General features: G+C 44.2%; 1 pseudogene; it reads left to right on the top strand.

Moving 5' to 3' along the window:
- Window positions 1-23,734, top strand: part of LOC111954103 (nuclear receptor coactivator 1-like) — a 109,776-nt pseudogene that overhangs the window by 75,410 nt on the left and 10,632 nt on the right.

The raw sequence follows: 23,734 nt of genomic DNA, 5'->3' as shown, positions 1-23,734 counted from the left end.
GAAGAAACAGAAAAGAAAGAGAGGGAAGAAACAGAAAAGAAAGAAAGAGAGAGAGAGAAGAAACAGAAAAGAAAGAAAGAGASGGAAGAAACAGAAAAGAAACAGGGAAAGAAAGAAAGAGAGAGAAAAGAAAGAAAGAAAGAGAGAGAAAAGAAACAGGGGAAAAAAYAGAGAGAAAAAAGAGATAGAAGAAAGAGAGAGAAAGTGAGAGAGATCAAAAGAGAGTCTCACCACAGCAGGGCAGAAACAAATAAGAGAAAGAACAATGAATCTTAGACGCTTGTATAACCATCTGAGTTATTTGGWTTCAAAACCTTGTTGACCACTAGTATTACTTTAAAGTTAACCTCCAATCAGATATCAGACTTACATGATGTCACCTCTGCTTCTCAGTGGTGTGACATTGGTGGTTGGCAAGACCAACACAGAGAATGTTGATTTCCTAAAACGACTCATAGCAAATTCTTGCATACAGTTGATAAAACGAGTCACTTCTGGGGCTGGGCTGCCCTACACACACACACATGTTCAAACACACACACACACACACACACGTTCACACACACACACACACACATGTTCACACACACCCTGCCAATGGGAGAAGCCATCCATCCATAGGGTGAGCGAGCATATCCATCCAGGCAGGGTCCATTCCTCTCTGATGGAGAGAGGAATATTTTCTGATGTGATGATTTATTCATCGTGCCAGTATGAATAATGTATGTTGTACGTTGGCATGAAGCATACTGTGGTACTAACAGAGGAAGGAGTGTCGTGCCAAGGCCCCTCTCAGGGATGAATGACCAGATTAGTTCCATCATGTTGTGGGGGATTATGATGACAGGGATCATTATTGATTTGGCTGACTATATTAGATAGCTAAATCAGGATTAGGATTAACATCATTAGGATATTTGGCCAACAGAGGATAGTTGGTAACAGAGACTGAGCTGTCAATGCTCTGTCTGTCTGTCTGTCTGTCTGTCTGTCTGTCTGTCTGTCTGTCTGTCTGTCTGTCTGTCTGTCTGTCTGTCTGTCGTCTGTCTGTCTCTGTCTGTGTCTGTTCTGTCTCTGTGTCTGTCTCTGCTCTCTCTCTTCTGTCTTGGTCTCTGTCTCTGTCTGTCTCTGTCTGTCTCTTGTCTGTCTCTGTCTGTCTGTCTCTGTCTGGTCTGTCTGTCATGTTTGTCTGTGTCTGTCTGTCTGTCCTGTCTGTCGGTCTGTCTGTCTCTGTCTTGTCTGTCTGTCTGTCTGTCTCTGTCTGTCCTGTCTGTCTGTCTCTGCTGGTCCTGTCTGTCTGTGTCTGTTCTGTCTGTCTGAGTGTCGTCTGTCTGTCTGATCTGTCTGTCTCTGTCTGTCGTCTCTGCTTCTCTTTCTGTTGTCTGTCTGTCTGTCCTGTCTCTGTCTCTGTCTGAACATAACTAAAGGCCCCCATTTCACCACCATACCTCAGTCTACATCCCCAGGGCCCAAACCACTCTGAGGGGTACTACAATCGGCTCATTTCTAGGCCTAACCAGAGCCCTGAATCAATTTTTGGCTTTGAACTTGACCTCAGGACTCTGCAGAAGGGCGGTCACACTGGTTGGCCTATCATCCAACACGTTTAACAGAGCTTCTCACAAGGCAGCTTTCCTTCAGGTCTTGACCCCTACCCAGTGTTGTTTTAGGGTTAACCATTAGATAACAACCTGAAACGTGTAATATTCTTCTAGTGGTCCCAAGCCATCTTGTGATCAGCTTTATGTGTTTGGGGGTCAATTAGTTCTTAAATCAAAACCAATTTAGTATTAATGTAGCTGCACGTCGCTGCTAGGAATGGGAACCTATAGACTTTGAAATGGTGGGCTAGGCCTAAGTAATGCAGGAGATTAATTTACAAGCCTTTTAAATCCCTCTGTTGCGAAAAATTCAGTCCGATTTAGGTCAGAGCCTTAATGTTTATTTCACTTGAGACCACTCTGAGCATGGCAATCATTATGTTACGACTACACCATTGGAATAAGAAACATGTTAGTTTCCACCGTCATAGCCTGAATGGAAACTAAAGCAGTTAGAGTAGGATGATGACGTTGTCCCCCTAAACACTGATCTATGTTCAGATTAGTATTTTTCACTCTGATGTTTAAGTTTAGGATTTGGGGAGGGTAAGCTTATCTAAGATCTGTGTCTAAGGGACTACATGGCTGAGCATGTATTTTCCCTGTTTTCCCTCTGGTCAGAGATTCCATCAAACATCCTGTTAGAATGGACACACACAACCAGCAGGCATTTATAAGCAGCACTGTAATGTATACAGTCACCTCCAAAATGATTGGCACCCTTGATAAAGATTAGGGGGGAAAAGACTGTATAAATGAATAATACATATACTGAGCTATATTGTATTATTAAAAAAATGATATTCTATTATTTTATACTAATATAATTACTTAGGGAGATGATAGATTTTCTTTAACAAGTTATATTTTTTTCTCTCAAAAATATATGTGTCCAAATTGTTGGCACTCCTAAATATTCTTATAAATAAAATAAAACAGAAATAAAATCTGTTAACAATCTACTTTTTTAAGTCGTTCTCAAGGCTCTGACCATGTAAAAACCATTTGTAATCCATCACCGTGGGGAAAGGTAAAGAACTCTCAAACAAAAAGAGACAATTGTTTGTTGACCTTCATAAATCAAGCAATAGGTACAAAACAATAATTTTAAAAACTAAATATACCACTTACCACTATAGAGAGCAATAGTAATGGGGTCTTTTTCTAGCCACTAATGGAGGCTAACTCCGCCATGGCTCGTTGGGCAAAGCCTATGGGGGACAAAATTGGGTTTTTGGGATAAACACAGAAAATAAGGGATCTTATATGTTTTGTTCTATGAGATAATCATCTTCAGATAATGTAACTTTTTGTGAATTTTGAAGCATTTGTGTAATCAAAAAAAGTAAAAAGCTAACGATGTGGTAACATGTATAACAAAAAGAATAAACTGTGTGCCTTTGACGTCACCAACACTACGCACAACTTCACAGCTAAATCAAAATATATATACAAGATATGGCTAGATAGCCATGTAACACAACTCTGTGATATTGACAGCCAGTAACTGGCTTAGTGAACCTAGCTAACAAGCTTAACTTACCTTATCAGACGGACACAAAGTCTCCTCTGGACATTCCATCAACCTAAATAAAGAGGTAAATTAAAAATAAAATGTGAAGCCACAGTCAAACAGTTCTTGCATGAACATTTACTCCTACTTGTATATGAGAGGTAATGCACTTAAAACCTGTTTGGGAAAGTCGACAACATCCGGTGAAATTACAGAGCGCCAAATTCAAATTAAATTACTATAAATATTTAACTTTCATAAAAATCACAAGTGTAATACATCAAAATAAAACTTAACTTCTTGTTAATCCAGCCGCCGTGTCAGATTTCAAAAAAGCATTACGGCGAAAGCAACCATGCGATTATCTGAGGACAGCGCCCCGCATACAAACACATGAAAAAGTCAAAAATAGCGATATAAAAAATGCCTTACCTTTGATCTTCTTCTGTTGGCACTCCAAAAGGTCCCAGTTATATCACAAATGGTCCTTTTGTTCGTTAATGTCCTTCTTTATATCCATAAAAACTCAGTTTAGCTGGCGCGCTTCAGTCAATAATCCATCCAGTTTTCCTCCATCAAAATGCATACAATATGAATCCCAAACGTTACTAATAAACTTTTCCAAACAAGTCAAACAATGTTTATAATCAAACCTTAGGTATTCTAATACGCAAATAAACGATCAAATTTAAGACGGATAATAGTATGTTCATTACCGGAGATAAATAAGAAAGAACGCGCTTTCCTCCACGTGCTTGGAAACACTACAGCCAAAATGGGAGCCATCTAGAAAAACTACAATTTCTGGGTCATTTTTCTAAAAACCAGCCTGAAACTCTTTCTAAAGACTGTTGACATCTAGTGGAAGCCCTAGGAACTGCGATCTGGGAGGACTTGGCCTTATAATTAAAGTACTAACCATTGAAAATAGTGGTAAGCTGAATTTTTTCTGGGGGGGGATGGTCTGTTCTCAGGGTTTCGCCTGCCATATCAGTTCTGTTATACTCACAGACATTATTTTAACAGTTTTAGAAACTTTAGAGTGTATCCAAGTCTACCAATTATATGCATATCCTAGCTTCTGGGCCTGAGTAACAGGCAGTTTACTTTGGGCACGCTTTTCATCTGGATGTCAAAATACTGCCCCCTATCCCAAAGAAGTTAAATGACAACAAGTCTACCATGTATGTACCCTGCATAGCTTTGGAAACAAGCTATGTCCGATTCAGCTGAGCTATCATTTCAACACATTCTAGGGAGCCAGGCCCAGGCAATCAGAATTATTTCCCCCCCCCACAAAATGGCTTTATTACAGGCAGAAATACTCCTCAGTTTCATCAGCTGTCCGGATGGTGGGTCTCAGACAATCCCGCAGGTGAAGAAGCCGGATGTGGAGATCCTGGGCTGGCGTGGTTACACGTGGTCTGCGGTTGTGAGACCAGTTGGACGTACTGCCAAATTCTCTAAAACGACATTGGAGGCGGCTTATGGTAGAGAAATTAACATTACATTCTCTGGCAACAGTTCTGGTGGACAATCCTGCAGTCAGCATGCCAATTGCACGCTCCCTCAAAACTTGAGACATCTGTGGCATTGTGTTGTGTGACAAAACTGCACATTTGCGTTTTATATTTTTGTTCAGTATAAAATCAAATCGTATTTGTCACATGCGCCGAATACAACATGTGTAGATCTTACAGTGAAACGCTTACTTACAAGTCCTTAATCAACAATGCAGTTTTAAGAAAAAATACCCCTCCCAAAATAATGTAAGTAACAAATAGCAAGGCTATATACAGGGGGTACCGGTACAGAGCCAATGTGCGGGGGCACCGGTTAGTCGAGGTAAGTGAGGTAATATGTACATGTWGGTAGAGTTATTAAAGTGACTATGCATAGATAATAGACGGAGAGTAGCAGCAGCGTAAAGGGGGGGGGCAATGCAAATAGCCATTTGATCATGAATTAGAATCTAGCATCCTATTTACAGGAGCAACGGTAACTACTTCTAAACGTCCAAAGATACTATAAGCCATGCATGAATGATGGTATAACTAGCTATATGTTGAAATGATGGTGTCTTTTGTTGGGCGAATCAGATGCCAACGTAGCCTACATGAACCCAAACTTACTCTGAATTTACCTTCACATACAGCTTGAGTCTACCATCTAGATGCCTACCTCCATGTCCCCTGCTTCGCTTGATTCAACCAGTGTGTGCCCAGTGGGACCTCTATGCCAATAGGCTCTCCGGAAGGGTTGCTAGAAAAAAAGCCTTTTTCACAGTAACACCTGGGGCTTGCTAAACAGCCCTGACACTTGGATTGGAACCAGGTGCTATGGTCGTATATGTGACGAAAATGGAAGTCTTTGGCCATGCACACCAGCGGTGCGTTTGACAAATACATATGCATAAAATAACTTCATACCTTCTGGTGGTGGATATTTAATGTCATGGGGCTGTTTTGCTTCGACTGGTCCTGGGGCCAACAGCATCATGAACTCTACCAAGTACCAGGACATTTTAGTCAAAAACCTGGTTGTCTCTGCCAGAACGCTGAAACTTGGCCCCAAATGGATCTTCCAGCAAGACAAAGCCCCTAAGCACACATCAAAAWCCACAAAGAAATGGTTAATTGACCACAAAATCACCAATTTGCAATGGCCATATCAGGGAAATTCCATCGTTATGGATGTGACATTTGCACACAAAATAAGAAACAAAATGTCTCACAGAATTTACTTATCAAGCATAAATGGAAATGTTAAGGTGTTTATTTGTACAGTGGTGGAAAAAAGTACCCAATTGTCAAAGTAAAGATTCCTTAATAGAAAATGACTCAAGTAAAAGTCACCCAATAAAATACTACTTGAGTAAAAGTCTAAAAGTATTTGGTTTTAAATATACAAAAGTTAAAGTATAAATGATTTCAAATTGCTTGTATTAAGCAAACCAGGCGGCACAATTTTTATTTTATTTTTTATTTTCGGATAGCCAGAGGCACACTCCAACGCTCAGACATAATTTACAAACAAAGCATTTGTGTTTAGTGTGTCTGCCAGATCAGAGGCAGTAGGGATGACCAGGGATGTTCTGTTAATAAGTTCGTGAATGGAATAATTTCCCTGTCCCTCTAAGCATTKAAAATTTTATGAGTACTTTTGGGTGTCAGGAAAAATGTATAGAGTAGAAAAAGTACATTATTTTCTTTAGGAATGTAGTAAAGTAAAAGTTGGTAAAAAAATGGTAAAGTACAGATACACCAAACTACTTAAGAACTACTTTAAAGTAATGGTACACCACTGTATTTGTAGAACCCTATACTTAAGAAGTGGAGGGTGCTCAACCAACATGAGTCAAGGTGCAACTTAGGTAGAGACATTGACCACAGTATCCCTGGCAAGATGTACACAAATCCTGTTGGTTGTTTCTCCTTAAGAACTGTATTTCAACAGCATCAGAGTCAGTCTTTATCTGTTACCAGTCCCACAAGCTGCCTGTGTGTATGTATGTATGTATGTATATATATAAATATATATATATACAGTGGGGAGAACAAGTATTTGATACACTGCCGATTTTGCAGGTTTTCCTACTTACAAAGCATGTAGAGGTCTGTAATTTTTTATCATAGGTACACTTCAACTGTGAGAGACGGAATCTAAAACAAAAATCCAGAAAATCACATTGTATGATTTTTAAGTAATTAATTTGCATTTTATTGCATGACATAAGTATTTGATTCCGGCTCTCAGACCTGTTAGTTTTTCTTTAAGAAGCCCTCCTGTTCTCCACTCATTACCTGTATTAACTGCACCTGTTTGAACTCGTTACCTGTATAAAAGACACCTGTCCACACACTCAATCAAACAGACTCCAACCTCTCTACAATGGCTAAGACCAGAGGGCTGTGTAAGGACATCAGGGATAAAATTGTAGTACAGTGGGACGCTTGCGTCCCACTTGGCCAATAGCCAGGGAAAATGCAGAGCGCCAAATTCCCAAAGATTATATAAAATCAAACTTTCATTAAATCACACATGTAAGATACCAAATTAAAGCTACACTCGTTGTGAATCCAGCCAACATGTCAGATTTCAAAAAGGCTTTTCGGCGAAAGCATAAGATGCTATTATCTGATGATAGCACAACAGTAAACAAAGAGAGTGTAGCATATTTCAACCCTGCAGGTGCAACACAAAACGCAGAAATAAAATATATATCATGCCTTACCTTTGACGAGCTTCTTTTGTTGGCACTCCAATATGTCCCATAAACATCACAAATGGTCCTTTTGTTTGATTAATTCCGTCCATATATATCCAAAATGTCAAGTTTTTTCTCTCGTTTGATCCAGAAAAAAACAGCTTCCAATTTGCGCAACGTCACTACAAATACTACAAAATATCTCAAAAATTACCTCTAAACTTTGCCAAAACATTTCAAACTACTTTTGTAATACAACTTTAGGTATTTTTAAACGTTAATAATCGATCAAATTGAAGACGGGTRTATCTGTTTTCAATACAGGAGGACAACAAACTAACGCTACTTTTCTAGTCTTGCGCAACTCTCAAACAGTACACATAACGTTACACTGATTCCAGATGGCCGTACTTCTTCATTGCACAAAGGAATAACCTCAACCTATTTCCAAAGACTGGTGACATCCAGTGGAAGCGGTAGGAACTGAAAACAAGTCACCTAGAAATCTTGTATCCCAATGAAATCTCATTGAACAGACAGTGACCTCAAAAAAAAAGAAATCTGAATGGTTAGTCCTCGGGGTTTTGCCTGCTACATAAGTTCTGTTATACTCACAGACATGATTCAAACAGTTTTAGAAACTTCAGAGTGTTTTCTATCCAAATCTACTAATAATATGCATATCTTATATTCTGGGGATGAGTAGAAGGAAGTTGAAATTGGGCACGCTATTTATCCAAAAGTGAAAATGCCGCCCCCTATCCTAGAGAAGTTAACTGCATTGTTGGTTAAGGGCTTGTAAGTAAGCATTTCACTGTAAGGTCTACATCTGTTGTATTCGGCACATGTGACAAATTCAATTTTATTTATATTTTGACGTCTTTCCTATGAAGGGTTAAACTATTCTTCATTTTCATTACGTGAAAGGGTTAAAAAAAAWWWWWWWTTATTGAATTATAACCTACCAGTGGCACAGGGTTCGCACTTTCGACTAAATTTCTTGTCAGATCGTAAATCACCTCAGGCTTGACAGCTGCAGTTCACAAGCGTAAGTACCTGTCACACCGCAGGGCAGACCAAACAGATACAGACAAATATTTTCACTGGGGGGCACCTGTACTTACTCAGGGAAATAAACAAACTCAGCATGACTGGTGAAAGTGTCTTATGGATTTTTAAGACCTTAATTATGTTTATGATTTTAAGACCTTTATTATGCCATGTGATGTGATCACATACTATGTATGCTCCAGGCAGCAGAACAATGCATGATTGCAGTTCATAAGCGAACGTGAAATCACCCAAAATAGATCACACAGATAGATTGCCTGCTAGCTTGTTTGCTAACATAAACACACTTCGAAAGTGGTAGGAAGGGCATGAATGTTTTTCCATGATCGCGTTATGCAGTGATGCTTTCTAGTGAGTCCATGATCCTGTTATGAAGCGCCAATAACGGTCACATCTGTTACACTTAGAACGAGTACTAACAAAGAGAGAAAGGAAAACAATTATGCATCACCTAAGCTCTTTATGAAAGTTAGSTTTGCACAGAAAGTTTGCATACAATCATACTCGAAACGCATCTACAATAACAACTTTTCCTCAAATGTTAAGGACGTGACACTGCCTGTCCAAATTAGCATTCTATTTAGATTGTAGAGTTCTATTCTAGCACTCATTGGACTAAAATTTGTTTGATATTGTTTCATTAACCTTCGGACTTGGTCTGAAACACAGGGGGACAGATGTTAGTACCAAAACMAATTCTATGAGCCATTGCCAATAGCTGTGAAATCTGGTTGACTGAAAAGCCTTATTTTGAGACTTTGTATCCTACTCTATAGTAACAATAACATTACATTTGGTAAATATAAAGGTCAAATGTAGTCTGTACTTCAAAATACACACATTCAAGGTAAATATGAAAGTAGTTTAATTTGGAAATAAGTKATTTTGTTTCTTTCATGCTCAGGTTGACCTTATTATGGAATTGCTCCTTATTCTCCTCAGTCTGCGCATTGAAAACCTGTGGTTTGAATTGAAGAAGTCAGTAAGTGCAGACGAAGGATATCAAGGATCTGGAAGGATTCTGTATGGAGGAATGGTCTAAGATCCCTCCCAATGTGTTCTCCAATTTCTTAAAACATTTTAGATAAAGTCTGTGTCATTTTCCTTTCAAGGGGAGGGTGCACAAACTATTGAAAATAGGGGTGCCAATAGAAAAAAAAGTATTACTTGTTAAACAAAATATCTTTCTCTGAGAAATTGTGTTAGTATAAAATAATATATATATATTTTAGAGCATACAATATAGCTAATTATTTTTGCTAATCTTTTGCAAGGGTGCCAATAATTTTGAAGGTGATTGTATACTCTACACACCACAGCCCTTAAAGGAAAATTCACTATTTAGTCCACTGTTGATACAGTCCCACAATGTTTTGCATGGCAGCAGTCAAGTTTTTAAGATATTGAACTTTCAGCAAGCAAAGTGGGACTTGCCACATCATCATGATGATGCCAAATGTAACGTGTGAGTTTCTGGGTGGATTTTTCCTTTAAGATTGCTACCTAACATGTCACTCAAACATCTGCTTATTCCTGGCCCTGATTCCCATCATCACAAACAGGCTTGGCGACTCAGAATTTGGGCGTAAATTAGAATATTCCTTCCAACCCCGATTTCCTATCTGGGATAGGGTAGCACCGGAGGCCCAACGGAGGGAGGGCTGGTGTTGGCCTTGAGCAGGCAGGCAGGGAGACGCAGTGGAGTAGAAGTGTGAGAGTAAACAGCGGCGGTTGCTTGCCTGCACCAGAATTAGCACACGCAATGGTGGCTCTCAGAAGGTGCCATTTTCCATCTTTCAGCCTCTGTGAAATGAGGGGAAATATTAGTGTGTGTGTGTGTGTGTGTGTGTGTTTTCCTCCTATGTAAGGCTCAAGGAGTTCTTGAATGAGATCCCCTGTTTTTTTCTGCTCCCAGCATGAGGAAAGAGCCTAGCTAGGGTAGAGGATGTGGCACAGGTGACATAAAGCCTACTTAGAGCTGACATAGCCATGACATGAGGATGTCAGGGGCCCAGTGGCCTCGCCAATGTATCACTCAGGAAGAGAGCCTTTTCTTCTGTTTTTGTTTCGCGAGCTCAGGCGGGGGAGGGGAGGGGGTTGGGCGTGTGAGAAAGCAGCCAATGGCTGAGCTCCCTGCCCCTTGACCTTGTGCAAGAGGGCCTCTTGCAAAGCCCAGCTTCCCTTTCCCCTACGCTTGNGACCTTGTGCAAGAGGGCCTCTTGCAAAGCCCAGCTTCCCTTTCCCCTACGCTTGGTACACAGAGAGAAACAAGAACACACACTGCTCTGCTCGCACCTCCTCCTCTCCCCCTCTCCCTAGGCCTGCACTCCCCTCTTCTGTGTCTCTCTCAAATCTCTCTCTTGCAACTCTCTTGCAACTCTCCCCTCTTTCACCTCTTTCCCCCTCTCTCCCCTTCTCTGTCCCTCCACTTCCCCTTTCACCCCTTTCCTATCTGATCCTAAGGTAGACAAGGACAGACCCTAGCCTCTCTGAAGGCACCATACAGATGTAGGATCTTAATTTGAGCCAGTTTGCTACAGCAGGAAAATAATCCTGRAGCATCAGGAAATGTGAATTATTATGTGGATTATAATAAATGGGCATTTTTGTAGAGGTTGATACATTTTTCGTGAGGGAAAATCAAGTCTGAAATTTCCAAGTGGAAATTACAAACTTCAGAAGCCTTTTTAAAGGGTAGGAAGCATGTGTTTTTACTCACCAGAGTAACTACAGTGTGGTCAAATACTTAGTAACTTAGTTGTAGTCACGCTCTATACCTATAACTACAAACATAATTATATTTTGGGGTTATTATATATTCATAAATTTATTTCCAGATGTCTTTGAAACTACCCACAATGCAATATTTCTCAACGTCATATGGAGAATCTACTCTGTGCTACCGAGTTCGTATGCTAGCTCGGTAGCTAGCTCAAGCTTGCTAACGTTAGCATCCTCATGCTCGTCATTGACTTTGGCTGTGTTATCTACTGGCAACCCGTAAGCATGCCTTCTTGCCGTGGGCTAAAAACAAATAAAATGCATACCTGCTTGCTCTATTTGTGTAGTACCTTTGTTCTGTTTCATTTTTGTGTTGGCTGTTCTCTGTTTTTTTTTTCATTTTTTTTTTTCACCTTATTTAACCAGGTAGGCTAGTTGAGAACAAGTTCTCATTTGCAACTGCGACCTGCCAAGATAAAGCATAGCAGTGTGAACAGAGCAACAACACAGAGTTAAACAGTGAGTAAACATAAACAAGTCAATAACATTAAGAAAAAAGAGAATCTTATAACATGTGTGCAAAAGGCATGAGGAGGTAGGCAATAAATCGAATAATAAATTTAGCAGATTAACACTGGAGTGATAATATCCGTGATCATGTGCAGTAGAGATACTGTGTGCAAAGAGCAGAAAAGTAAATAATAAAACAATATGGGGTGAGGTAGTAAATTGGGTGGGCTATATTACCGATGGACTATGTACAGCTGCAGCGATCGGTTGCGTGCAGATAGCAGTTTAAAGTTGTTGAGGGAGAGTAAAAGTCTCCAACTTCAAGATTTTTGCAATCGCTTCCAGTCGCAGGCAGCAGAGAACTGGAAGGAAAGGCGGCAAATGAGGTTTGGCTTTAGGATGATCAGTGAGATACACCTGCTGGAGCGCGTGTACGGTGGGTGTAGCCATCGTGACCAGTGAACTGAGATAAGGCGGCACTTTACCTAGCATAGCCTTGTAGATGACCGGGGCAGTGGTCTGACACGAACATGTAGCGAGGGCCAGCCGACTAGGGCATTACAGGTCGCAGTGGTGGGTCGTATAAGGTGCTTTAGTAACAAAAATGGATGGCACTGTGTATAAACTGCATCCAGTTTGCTGAGTAGAGTATTGGAAGCTATTTTGTAGATGACATCATCCGAAGTCGAGGATCGGGTAGGTAGTCAGTTTTACTAGGTAGTTTGGCGCGTGAGTGGAAGGAGGCTTTGTTGCGAATAGAAGCCGACTCTGATTTGATTTTGGATTGGAGATGTTTGATATGAGTCTGGAAGGAGAGTTTGCAGTCTAAGCCAGACACTAGGTACTTATAGATGTCCACATATTCTAGGTCGGAACCGTCCAGGTGGTGATGTAGTCGGGCGTGCGGGTGCAGGCAGCGAACGGTTGAAAAGCATGCATTTGGTTTTTACTAGCGTTTAAGAGCAGTTGGAGGCCACGGAGGAGTGGTTGTATGGCATGAAGCTCGTTTGGAGGTAGATAGACACGTGTCCAAGGAAGGGCCAGGAAGTATACGAATGGTGTCGTCTGCGTAGAGGTGGATCAGGGAATGCGCCCGCAGCAAGAGCAACATCATTTATATATACAGAGAAAAGAGTCGGCCCGAGAATTGAACCTGTGGTACCCCATAGAGATGCAGAGGACCGGACAAATGCCCTCCGATTTGACACACTGAACTCTGTCTGCAAAGTAGTTGGTGAACCAGGCAAGGCAGTCATTAGAAAACCGAGGCTACTGAGTCTGCCGATAAGAATATGGTGATTGACAGAGTCGAAAGCCTTGGCAGGTTGATGAAGACGGCTGCACAGTACTGTCTTTTATCCGATGGCGGTTATGATATCGTTTAGTACCTTGAGCGTGGCTGAGGTGGCACCCGTGACCGGCTCGGAAACCGGATTGCACAGCGGAGAAGGTACGGTGGGATTCGAGATGGTCAGTGATCTGTTTGTTGACTTGGCTTTTCGAAGACCTTAGATAGGCAGGGCAGGATGGATATAGGTCTGTAACAGTTTGGGTCCAGGGTGTCTCCCCCTTTGAAGAGGGGGATGACCGCGGCAGCTTTCCAATCCTTGGGGATCTCAGATGATACGAAGGAGAGGTTGAACAGGCTGGTAATAGGGGGTGCGACAATGGCGGCGGACAGTTTCAGAAATAGGGGGTCCAGATTGTCAAGCCCAGCTGATTTGTATGGGTCCAGGTTTTGCAGCTCTTTCAGAACATCTGCTATCTGGATTTGGGTAAAGGAGAAGCTGGGGAGGCTTGGGCGAGTAGCAGCGGGGGGGGGCGGAGCTGTTGGCCAAGGTTGGAGTCGCCAGGAGGAAGGCATGGGCAGCCGTTGAGAAATGCTTGTTGAAGTTTTCGATTATCACAGATTTATCGGTGGTGACCGTGTCACCTAGCCTCAGTGCAGTGGGCAGCTGGGAGGAGGTGCTCTTGTTCTCCATGGACTACAGTATCCCAGAACTTTTTGGAGTTAGAGCTACAGGATGCAAATTTCTGCTTGAAAAAGCTGGCCTTTGCTTTCCTGACTGACTGCGTGTATTGGTTCCTGACTTCCCTGAACAGTTGCATATCGCGGGGYCTCTTCGATGCTATTGCAGTTCGCCACAGGATGTTTTTGTGCTGGTCGAGGGCAGTCAGGTCTGGAGTGAACCAAGGGCTATATCTGTTCTTAGTTCTGCATTTTTTGAACGGAGCATGCTTGTCTAAGATAGTGAGGAAGTAACTTTTAAAGAATGACCAGGCATCCTCAACTCTGTGAAGTAGGCTACGAGAGTTTTGGCTCTTGCTTGTGTATTTCCCACACTGACTTAGTTGTAGTCCCGGTGAAGTCCTTGACCCGGTGAAGCTAACTCATCGGATGGGCCCCAGCCATCAATCTGTAAGTCTCAGCTCTTGTTTTGCTATTTTTATTATTATTTATTTTTTACAAATTTTRCCCCCCAATTTCATGGTATCCAATTGGTAGTTACAGTCCTGTCCCATCTCTGCAACTCCCGTACGGACTCGGGAGAGGCAAAGGTCGAGAGTCGTGCATCCTCCAAAACACAATCCAGCCAAGCCGCACTGCTTCTTGACACAACGCCCGCTTAACCCGGAAGCCAGCCGCACCAATGTGTCGGTGGAAGCACTTGGCGACCGTGTCAGCGTGCATTGTGCCCGGCCCGCCACAGGAGTCACTAGTGCGCAATGGGACAGGAACATCCCTGCRGGKCAAACCCTCCCCTAACCCGGATGACACTGGGCCAATTGTGCACCGCCCCATGGGTCTCCCATAGAGCCTGGACTTGAACCATGTTCTCTAGTGGCACAGCTAGCACTGCGATGCAGTGCCTTAGACCACTGCGCCACTCTGGAGGCCTTCACTTTGCTTTTCATCTGCGGTTATGTTTTAGTTGTTTTGTTAGTTGTGTTCTAGCTGGTCTCCAGTTGTTGGGCTTTGGCTTGGTGGTTGGCTAGGCTAATAGCTAGTTGGCTAAATAGCTAACATTAGCTGGCTGGCTAGCTTGCTGGCTGAGAACTGCATATAGGTAACATTTATTAATAACATTATTTGACTTCTGCTGTGCTAGCGTAATGTTAGCYGACTGATAGGGCTAAAGTTAGCGGGCTAGTTGGCTAGCAACCTTGCAAGTTGATATGTAACTACATTCATAAAGTATTTGCTTGTAAGTTGAAACCAGTAGACATGAGTGCGAACAATTTGGATTCATTTAAAGTTATACATTTTAATTTATTTCTGTTGGAGTTTACATTATAGGGAATAGGCTGGCATGCCCGGGTCCTCCATATTACACCACACCCCGGGAAAAACATTTTCCGACATGACTTCCGGCATTCTGCGGAATTCTGATCGGTTTTATGTAATAACAAAAAAAAAAAGACTTTCGGAGTGTATATTAATGGTGTATATTAATGCAAATCTATATGTTACATGTGGTTACATTTATGCTTCTTACCCRTTAAACCTCAAATACACTATAAGTAAAATAATTCCTGAATGCAAGAAAGTTCTCCTGCAACAGGGTGATCAAATTAAGATCTTACATCTGTATGTGTTACTTAACTATGTATTTTAGGGAAGAYAATCACATCCTCAACAGGAGAAAAATACACACGTCTCTAAGCCAGACCAATTCCAAACAAATGGAATTGCCTTGTAAATATACATTTCAGTATGCATTTGCAAACTTAATATGTGCAGTTGATGAACATCTTATTATTTTGTGAAGTTAAACCCTGCTCTGGTTTAAACAGTGGTACAGTAGCTATCTAGTGATACAGCAGTGTAGTTGAGCAGTAGAGCAGCAAGTGTCCCAACAGGCAGGCCCGCTGCAGGATATTAATGTCTCAGGCCATAAAGTCCTCACCCTGGTTGTTTTGTCAATAACCTAATCACGGCTTTGTGTTTTTGGTTTCATTTCTTGGCCTCCTGGAATACCGAGTGTAATTCACAGTGATGTGCTCACTCGCCARCCTTATTTTAAGACCTGGCCACCAGCCAGACCGTGCTTGATAAATATACACTCAGTTTTTTTTTTTTTTTCAGGAGAAGAGAGACCAGTCGGGGATAAAGGGAAAGTACCTCTGTTTCTCTCTTCCTCTTTTCCTCTCCTTCTCCTTCCTCTCTTTATAGTATCTCTCTCTCCTCTCATCTCTTCCCTGGCCTCTCTTCCAGCTCTTGGTTGTTTGCTTACTTGGTGGGGACAGGTCAGTATAGTGAGCTCTGTGTGCTGACATCCCTCCCGTGACCTCCTGTGTGACTGATTCAGGGGTCAAAGACCGGGCCAAGACTGCTACCATGGCAATGAGCCAAGTGAGTGAGGAGAGGGGAGGAGTCAGGCCTACAGTATAGTAATGACATGTGATGGATAGTCAACACCTATCTCTCTCTCTCTCTCTCTCTCTCTCTCTCTCTCTCTCTCTCTCTCTCTCTCTCTCTCTCTCTCTCTCTCTCTCTCTCTCTCTCTCTCTTTCTCAGTACAGTCCTCTGTATCTGTACTGTGTTCAACCCTGCTGGCCTCAGACACCACTGTCTCTCTCTCTCTCTATGRCCCCACCAGCACCCAGGCCAGAACCTCAGCAGCCTATCATCAGCTCATTGATCAGGAAGAGAAAAAACATTTATCACTGGACAATCCACAGATCCACTATTCCTCTCTCTCCTCCTCCGTGGTTCCCTCCCTCCCATTCTCCTCATCACTCTCTTACAACCTTGACTGAAACCGTAAGATCAATACACCAGGTCCAAGAAGAGATTTGGGTCATTGTTGAATAGCTTTTCAAGAGTTTTGGACATTGGGGATATGCATCTACAGTACATGGTTTAATTATAAGTACTCCTCAAAGCAGTATTTGTTGATGTCCATGCCAGAATAAACAGTCTGTTTCACMCAAACTTCCAGTTGTTGGCTTCTGTTGCTGTACAGTAACAGTACAGTAGATTTACAGTGTGCTGTAGTCATGTGCTGCGTTGATTCCCCCTAACCCTTTGATCGGGGCTGATGTCATCAGAACATAATTCAGCAGAAGTCCACAATGTTCATTATTCTGTACAGTCYTTAAGAGGGGAATAACTTATGTAACAAGCTGTATAAGAGTTATTACTTGGAATTGCTAAGTAATTGCATAATGCCTGTGTAATGTTTGATGTCAGTAAAATAAAGAAGACTAAACGTGTGTGCTAGCGATGGCTGATCACCCCAAGTTCAGTCCCCCCCCTTTTTTTTTCTATTCCTAAGATCTGTGTGTGTGTTTGTCCCCTGCAGAGAAAGCGTCTCTAATATCGCCAGAGGACAAGGTGCAGAGGAGTGACATTTCGTCCAGTAGTCAGGGCATGGTGGAGAAAGAGGCTCTGGGGCCGCTGCTGCTCGAGGTGAGTGAAACAATAAAGCTTGGTGGAATTTGAATTTCAGTGACAGACACAGGAAGTATCCACTTATCCATTGATTGGATCATTTAGTCATGCTGCTTTCTAAGCACAGGTACTCTTTCATGAAAATATAATCATATTTTTTGTTGCTCATTAGTAAATGAATGCATAGTAATTCAAGTGCATCTGCTCACAGTAAATTTACATAAAGTTAGTTGTGTATATTTTTTGTGTAAAAATGCAATTTTCGGGGACAACTGCAATTTTATTCTAATCTCTCTGTCTTCAGTATTTTCTCTGTTTTGTCCAGAGTGATTCAGTGACTCTGTATGGTTCCCAGGACTTAGTTTCCCAGTGAGGCCCAGTGTCATTATGCTTTCCACGTTAGTTCCTGGCACACTTTACCCCTGGCTGAGGCTGGGGCTGTGAGAGAGAGAAAGGCTGAAGTCCCCCTGCTCTCTTTGTGTGTTCCCCTTCCTCCGGAGGTGTCTGTTTCACTCCTCTTTTGTCCCTCCCTCTGTTTCGGGCCAGGCCCTGGACGGCTTCTTCTTTGTGGTCAACCGCGAGGGCCGGATCGTGTTTGTGTCAGAGAATGTGACGAGTTACCTAGGTTACGCCCAGGAAGAGCTGATGACCTCCAGCGTGTACAGCATCCTCCACGTGGGAGACCACAATGAGTTCATCCGCAACTTGCTGCCCAAGAGCCTCGGTGAGGATGACAGGAGAGGAGGAGGGGAGGGGACGAGACGAGAGAAGAGAGGATGGTGAAGGAAGGAGAGGAGGGCGAGAGAGAGGGGGGAGGGATCAGACAGAGGAATAGAGAGAAGTAGAAAGGAAGAGAAGAGGAAGTCGAGCAGTGTGACAAGGACAAGAGAAAGGAGATGAGGAAGGAAAGGAGATGAAGAAGAACATGATAGAGGGAAGACGGGTAAGAAAGAAAGACAAAGAGGATGGAGAGGAGGTAAGAGAGGAATCTCTGCTATAGGCATGGTATCATGCAGTATGAAGCAGCCAGATCACGTGACAGCTATAAGAGCATAGTAACCAGGAGACATGAAAGGGTCTGTGTCCCGTGAAGCCCCTAGTAATTCCTCTCTATAAAGGCCAGGCCAGACAAGATGGGTTAATGTCAGCAGAGATGGACAGGTCAACTAGCTACTATCTACCTGCCTGTCTTCAGCTTAAACTCTCACTACATAGTGACCACGTTTACATGCACACCAATATCCCGTTATTATTAAATATTCAGTTCTTGAGTTGACGCATATAAACGTCCAATCCCGTTTACAATAACCCTTGTATAAGCTTGTATCCTAGTTATGAGAAACCCAGATAAGATGCCTGGGACGTGCTGATCTAAGACGGGATACTGTGAGATGTAAAAATTGTATCCTGTTTATTGTTGTTTTTGTGGTCTGCGCAGGCTCAGTTTTGCGTATTATCGGTGTTGTTTGATGGTGTTTTCATCTGACTGTCAAACAAATCACTTCAAACAGTTCAATCCACCATAATAATTTAGCCTACTATAATTAATTTACTATAATTAATTTACTATAATTCAAATTAAGTTTCTACTTATACTTTCCGACATTTGGTAGGCCATTTGTTTGCCAACTATAGTTAGATATATGCAGCTTTTCTTCTGTCATAACCAGAATAATGTCTTACATTGATAGAATGAATGCATTAGCAATCTAGTTAACACCGGTAAAGTTGTCTGTTTCGTTTAGGGACCAGGAGGAAAACGCAATAACTCCAAAACAGTGGAAAGATTGAACCTGTGCAAAATGTCCAAATGTCATCAGTTTGACCGGTTTTAAGGAAATGAAAAGCTGAGAAAACGACGAAGAGTGTTTCTGATAAGACTTCAGTTCGTCTTGGCTGCATATTGTGTACGGTTAAAATACCGTCTGCTTGCATAACAGTGTCAAAGATAACACATTACATGCACATTTGCATTTTCTCAAGAGATGCTGAAAGAAAGAAATCATATTTCCACTCCTGTTCCGGAGACAAAAGTATATATTGTATCGTTTTACAGCAATAAATGCATAATTCTGCAGGAGTTAATAGTATAGGTTATTACGCAGCGTTACACGTGAGAGGTTATATGCCTACAGTCAGTGTCCAGATTTCAGTTACTATTCCATTTAACCCATAGGAATTTAAATGAGTAATATTCTGTTTATTCATGCCTACAGGGATACTCTAGAGCGGGATATCAAAAGTGCATGTAAACAGCTTCTCCCGAATGAGACCTTAAGCAGGATATTAGCTACTATCCGGAATACTGGGCACATGTAAACGTGGTCACTCACTACTGTTCTCTGTCTTGCTTATTCTCTCCCCCCTCTTCTCTTGTCTATATTGTATATATTTTGTATCTGTCTCTACCCCATATGTCATTCCTGTCTCTTTTCAAGCCATTATTATTACATCACACACGCATTGGTTTACCTGTCTGTGTCCCCGTTCCTATTGATTTGTGTGTGTGTCTATACCATTACTTGTGTGTTTGTGTGTGTGTAGTCAACGGGGTGCCGTGGCCCCAGGAGCAGGGCCGGAGGAACAGTCACACGTTTAGCTGCCGGATGCTGAAGAGGCCCCCTGACGAGGTGGACTCAGAGAACCAGGAGGCACGGCAGCAGTACGACATCATGCAGTGTTTTACTGTCTCCCAGCCCAAAGCCATGCAGGACGAGTGAGATGGTGAGTAAACCACGACAACAGACACACACACCCACCACACACACACACACACACACACCCACACACACACACACACACACACACACACACACACACACACACACACACAACAACACACACACACACACACAACACACACACACACACACACACACACACACACCAGTCACACAACACACACACACCTGTCAGAGTCTTAACTCTGACCTTTGATTGGTTGTTGTGCCCAGACCTGCAGACCTGCCTGATCTGCATAGCCTGTCGGATGCCTCGCCCCCAGCAGCTCCCCGCTATCAGCACTGAGTCCTTCATCACCAAACAGGATCCCACAGGTATTAACCGCTGACCTCTCACCTTTTACCTCGCAACTGCTGTTGGCACACAAACACTCCATACACACACACTCCAATGTGTGGATTAGAGAGCTTTCTTTTTGTGCTAGAAGGTGGACTAACTAGAGAGTGTTGCTCCCAGAAGTAGACTAACTAGAGAGTGTTGCTCCAGAAGGTGGACTAACTAGAGAGTGTTGCTCCAGAAGGTAGACTAACTAGAGAGTGTTGCCTCCAGAAGGTGGACTAACTAGAGAGTGTGGCTACAGAAGGTAGACAACTATAGAGTGTTGCTCCAGAAGGTAGACTACTAGAGAGTGTTGCTCCAGAAGGGACTAACTAGAGAGTGTTGCTCCAGAAGGTGGACTAACTAGAGAGTGTTGCTCCAGAAGGTGGACTAACTAGAGAGTGTTGCTCAGAAGGTGGACTAACTAGAGACAGTGTTGCTCCAGAAGGTAGACTAACTAGAGAGTGTTGCTCCAGAAGGTGGACTAACTAGAGAGTGTTGCACAATAAACAGGCTTGTTGGTAAACCTACCTAGAGAGGAAAGAAAAGGACAGGGTTTCAGCTCTCACTACTACTGCCATTTACATCTGAGTGTCTCAAAACTCACTTTGAGTGGTCCACAATGTTGCAAAAACAATATGTATTTTGTATCATTGTGGAGCTCTAACTCTGACCTCATAATGTAACTCCATCTGGGTTTCATCACCGAGCCTCAGTATCTCTGGTTACAGATGTGTGTTTTTTGATGTGTGTGTCTGTTTATCTCCAGGGAAAATCATCTCCATAGAGACCAGTGCTCTGCGGGCGACGGGGCGACCAGGRTGGGAGGACCTGGTCAGGAAGTGCATCTACGCATTCTTCCAGCCACAGGGGAAAGAACCCTCCCACGCCAAGAAGCTGCTCCACGAGGGTGAGGAGGAGGGGGAAAGAAGTGGAGGATGAGGAAGAGTAGGGAGGAAGGGAGAGGGGAAAGAAACTTTTTGCACTTTTCTCAATAATGAAACTGTAATAACAAAGTACAGTGTGGTACCATTGCAAAAACATATATGTTTTTTCTCCTTAAAAGTAAGCCACAATGATAAGTAGGCCAATTGTTGTTTGTGCATGTGCGTGTTGCCAGTGATGACCCATGGCACGGCCATCAGTCCTCTTTACCAGTTCAACCTGAGCGACGGGACCCCCCTCAGCGCTCAGACCCGCTGCAAGTTCTGCTGCCCCCCCAAATCCGACGTTCAGCCCTTCATCATGGGCATTCACACTATTGACAGGTAACACACACAACCGTGCAGGCACGGAGAACACACAAACTGGCAGGTCATGTGGAACAAGTAGAGTTGATTACTTTATTGCCAATCAACGATGGTTGTAAGGGTAGGAATTCTATAGGATAGTATAGGCTGATGGGAATGTGTTTTTGTGCCAATGATATAAACAAACAATACTTTTTCCAGAATATTTCTCTCACCCAGCTGATGTTTTGCTCATGTTTTCCTTCTCTTGTAGGGAACACAACACTGCTAGCTCTCAGGAAAACACTAACTCCAGCCTTCTACTGACCCATGGGAGCCCTGCTTCCTCCCACCCTTCCCGTTCCCCTGCCCTACCGGCGGGCATCGAGGCCAGCCAAGCCCCAGGCCCCACCTCTAGCCTCCATCTCAACAACGGAAACAGCTCCGGCACCACCGCCCCCACCACACCCACCAGCCATTCAGCAGGGTACCTGACGCCCAACCGGTTGTGTCCTCAGCAGGTCAACAGCCCCTCACCCCTGGGCAGCCCCCTCACAGCCATCCCTACCTCATTCATGTCGCCCAGGCCCCCCAGGGGCAGCCCGGGGCTGGGCGGCAGCCCGCGCGTCCCAGGGAACCCCTTCTCCCCTTCCACTCCTGGCCTGCACTCTCCGGCAGGGCCTTAGGAGGTGAGTGGTGGCGGGGGCGGTGGAATCCTCAGCCGGCACCACTCTGGTGGGGACGGTGGATCAGGGACCCCCCGGGGTTTCTCTCTGCCCTCCCCTCTACCTCAGAGGAAGGCCAGCACCCCACCAGCTCCCCAACGCGCCCTCCCCCCGCAAAGCCCCCTGAGGGAAAAGGAGGAGGTGGGGGAGGAGAGTACCTGGGGGGTAACCAAACTCAACCAGCTCCTGGACAATGGCAGAGTGGGGCCGCCTGGGGACCCCAAACAACACCGCTCCTAACACCCACCCCAACACACCCACCTCCACCCCTCAGTGCCCGGCCTCCACAGCACGCTGACGGAGCGCCACAAGATCCTCCACGCCTCCTGCAGGACAGCAGCCCGACCGAGGGCGGCAACGGCAAGGAGTCTGAGATCAAGAAGGAGCCTCCTGCCAGCCCTGCCACCGCCAACCCCAACGGACCCCCCACCACCCCCAGGACCACCAGCTGCTGCGCTTCTCCTGGACACGGATGAGAAGACCTGAGAGACCTGCCCCTCCGGCCGCTCTCAGCCTGCAGACGGTCCGGGTCAAGACTGAGAAGAGGGCCACGGGACACTACGCCCTGTGCTGCAGCCTGCGCCACCCCAAACCCAAACCCAGTCCTGCAGACAGCAGGCCGCCAGAGACCCGGTATTGTCTGCAGCCCTACTCCCTCATACACAGTCCCTGTAGTATCCAGATGCAGCAAGATCACGTCCCAGACATGCAGACCTCTCAGACAGTTTAAGTTTGGGGTTAAGGTTAAGGTTAGGAATAGGGTTAGGTTTTAGGGTTGGGGCCGGGGGTTAGAATTGGGGACATTGGATATGTAACTCTGGATATCCCTGTTGTTGTGGTTGTCACAGTGTCTGGAACGTYAGGGTGCCTTGCTGGCGGGCTGCCTGAGTGCATGCTGCTGCTGCCTTCTAAAGGGAGCATGTGATTCGCTGCTGTATTTGTTCTATTTATGTTGAGCGCATAGTAACACTCCCTCACTGCCCTCTTATATCAGGAGCTAGTTGTGTTTATTTGTGGCCCCTCTAGGACTTTGTCTCTCCCCAGCACAGAGCTTCCAGCGGCAGCCTTTGAAGTTCTTTGACCTTTGCTTTCTCTCCCTGTCCCTGTCTCCCCCCCTTCCCATCCTTTCCTTTCATTCTTTGCCCCGTTCCCTCTCTCTTAGTTCCCCAGTGGACCTGCTGACCTGGACCCTCTCAGCCAGCTGTTGCCCACCCTCAGGGGCCCCGCTGGGGCCAAGCAGGGCAGCGAGGAGAAGGGTGACCCTCAGGCCCTGTCGTCCCATAGCCCCCAGACCCAACCTCAACCTCGGCTCCAGTCACCTCCACAGCCTCGGCTTCAGTCCCCCTCCCAACCTCAACCCCAACTTCAGTCCCCTACTCAGGTCCAGCCTCAGAACCATCTTCAGTCCCCTCTCCAGTCCCCTACCCATCTCCAACCCCAGAACCAGCTTCATTCCCCTTTCCAGTCCCCTACCCATCTCCAACCCCAGAACCAGCTTCAATCCCCTACCCTACTCCAGCCCAGCGAGGCCAACGTTCCCAGAGCCATGAGCGTGAAGAGGGAGCCTCCCCGAACACCAAGCCGAGGTACAGCAGGGATTAGGGGGTTCAAGGGTGAGGGGTCACCATAGTGGGTCATCCCACTGTATGCTGCCTGTCTTCATTTTCCACGTGGCCACTCAGGAAAGGACTGATCCTGACCG

The sequence above is a fragment of the Salvelinus sp. IW2-2015 genome, linkage group LG28, assembly GCF_002910315.2.
Source record: "Salvelinus sp. IW2-2015 linkage group LG28, ASM291031v2, whole genome shotgun sequence".
Classification (NCBI taxonomy): Eukaryota; Metazoa; Chordata; class Actinopteri; order Salmoniformes; family Salmonidae; genus Salvelinus; species Salvelinus sp. IW2-2015.
This window is presented reverse-complemented; position numbering and strand designations above follow the sequence as displayed.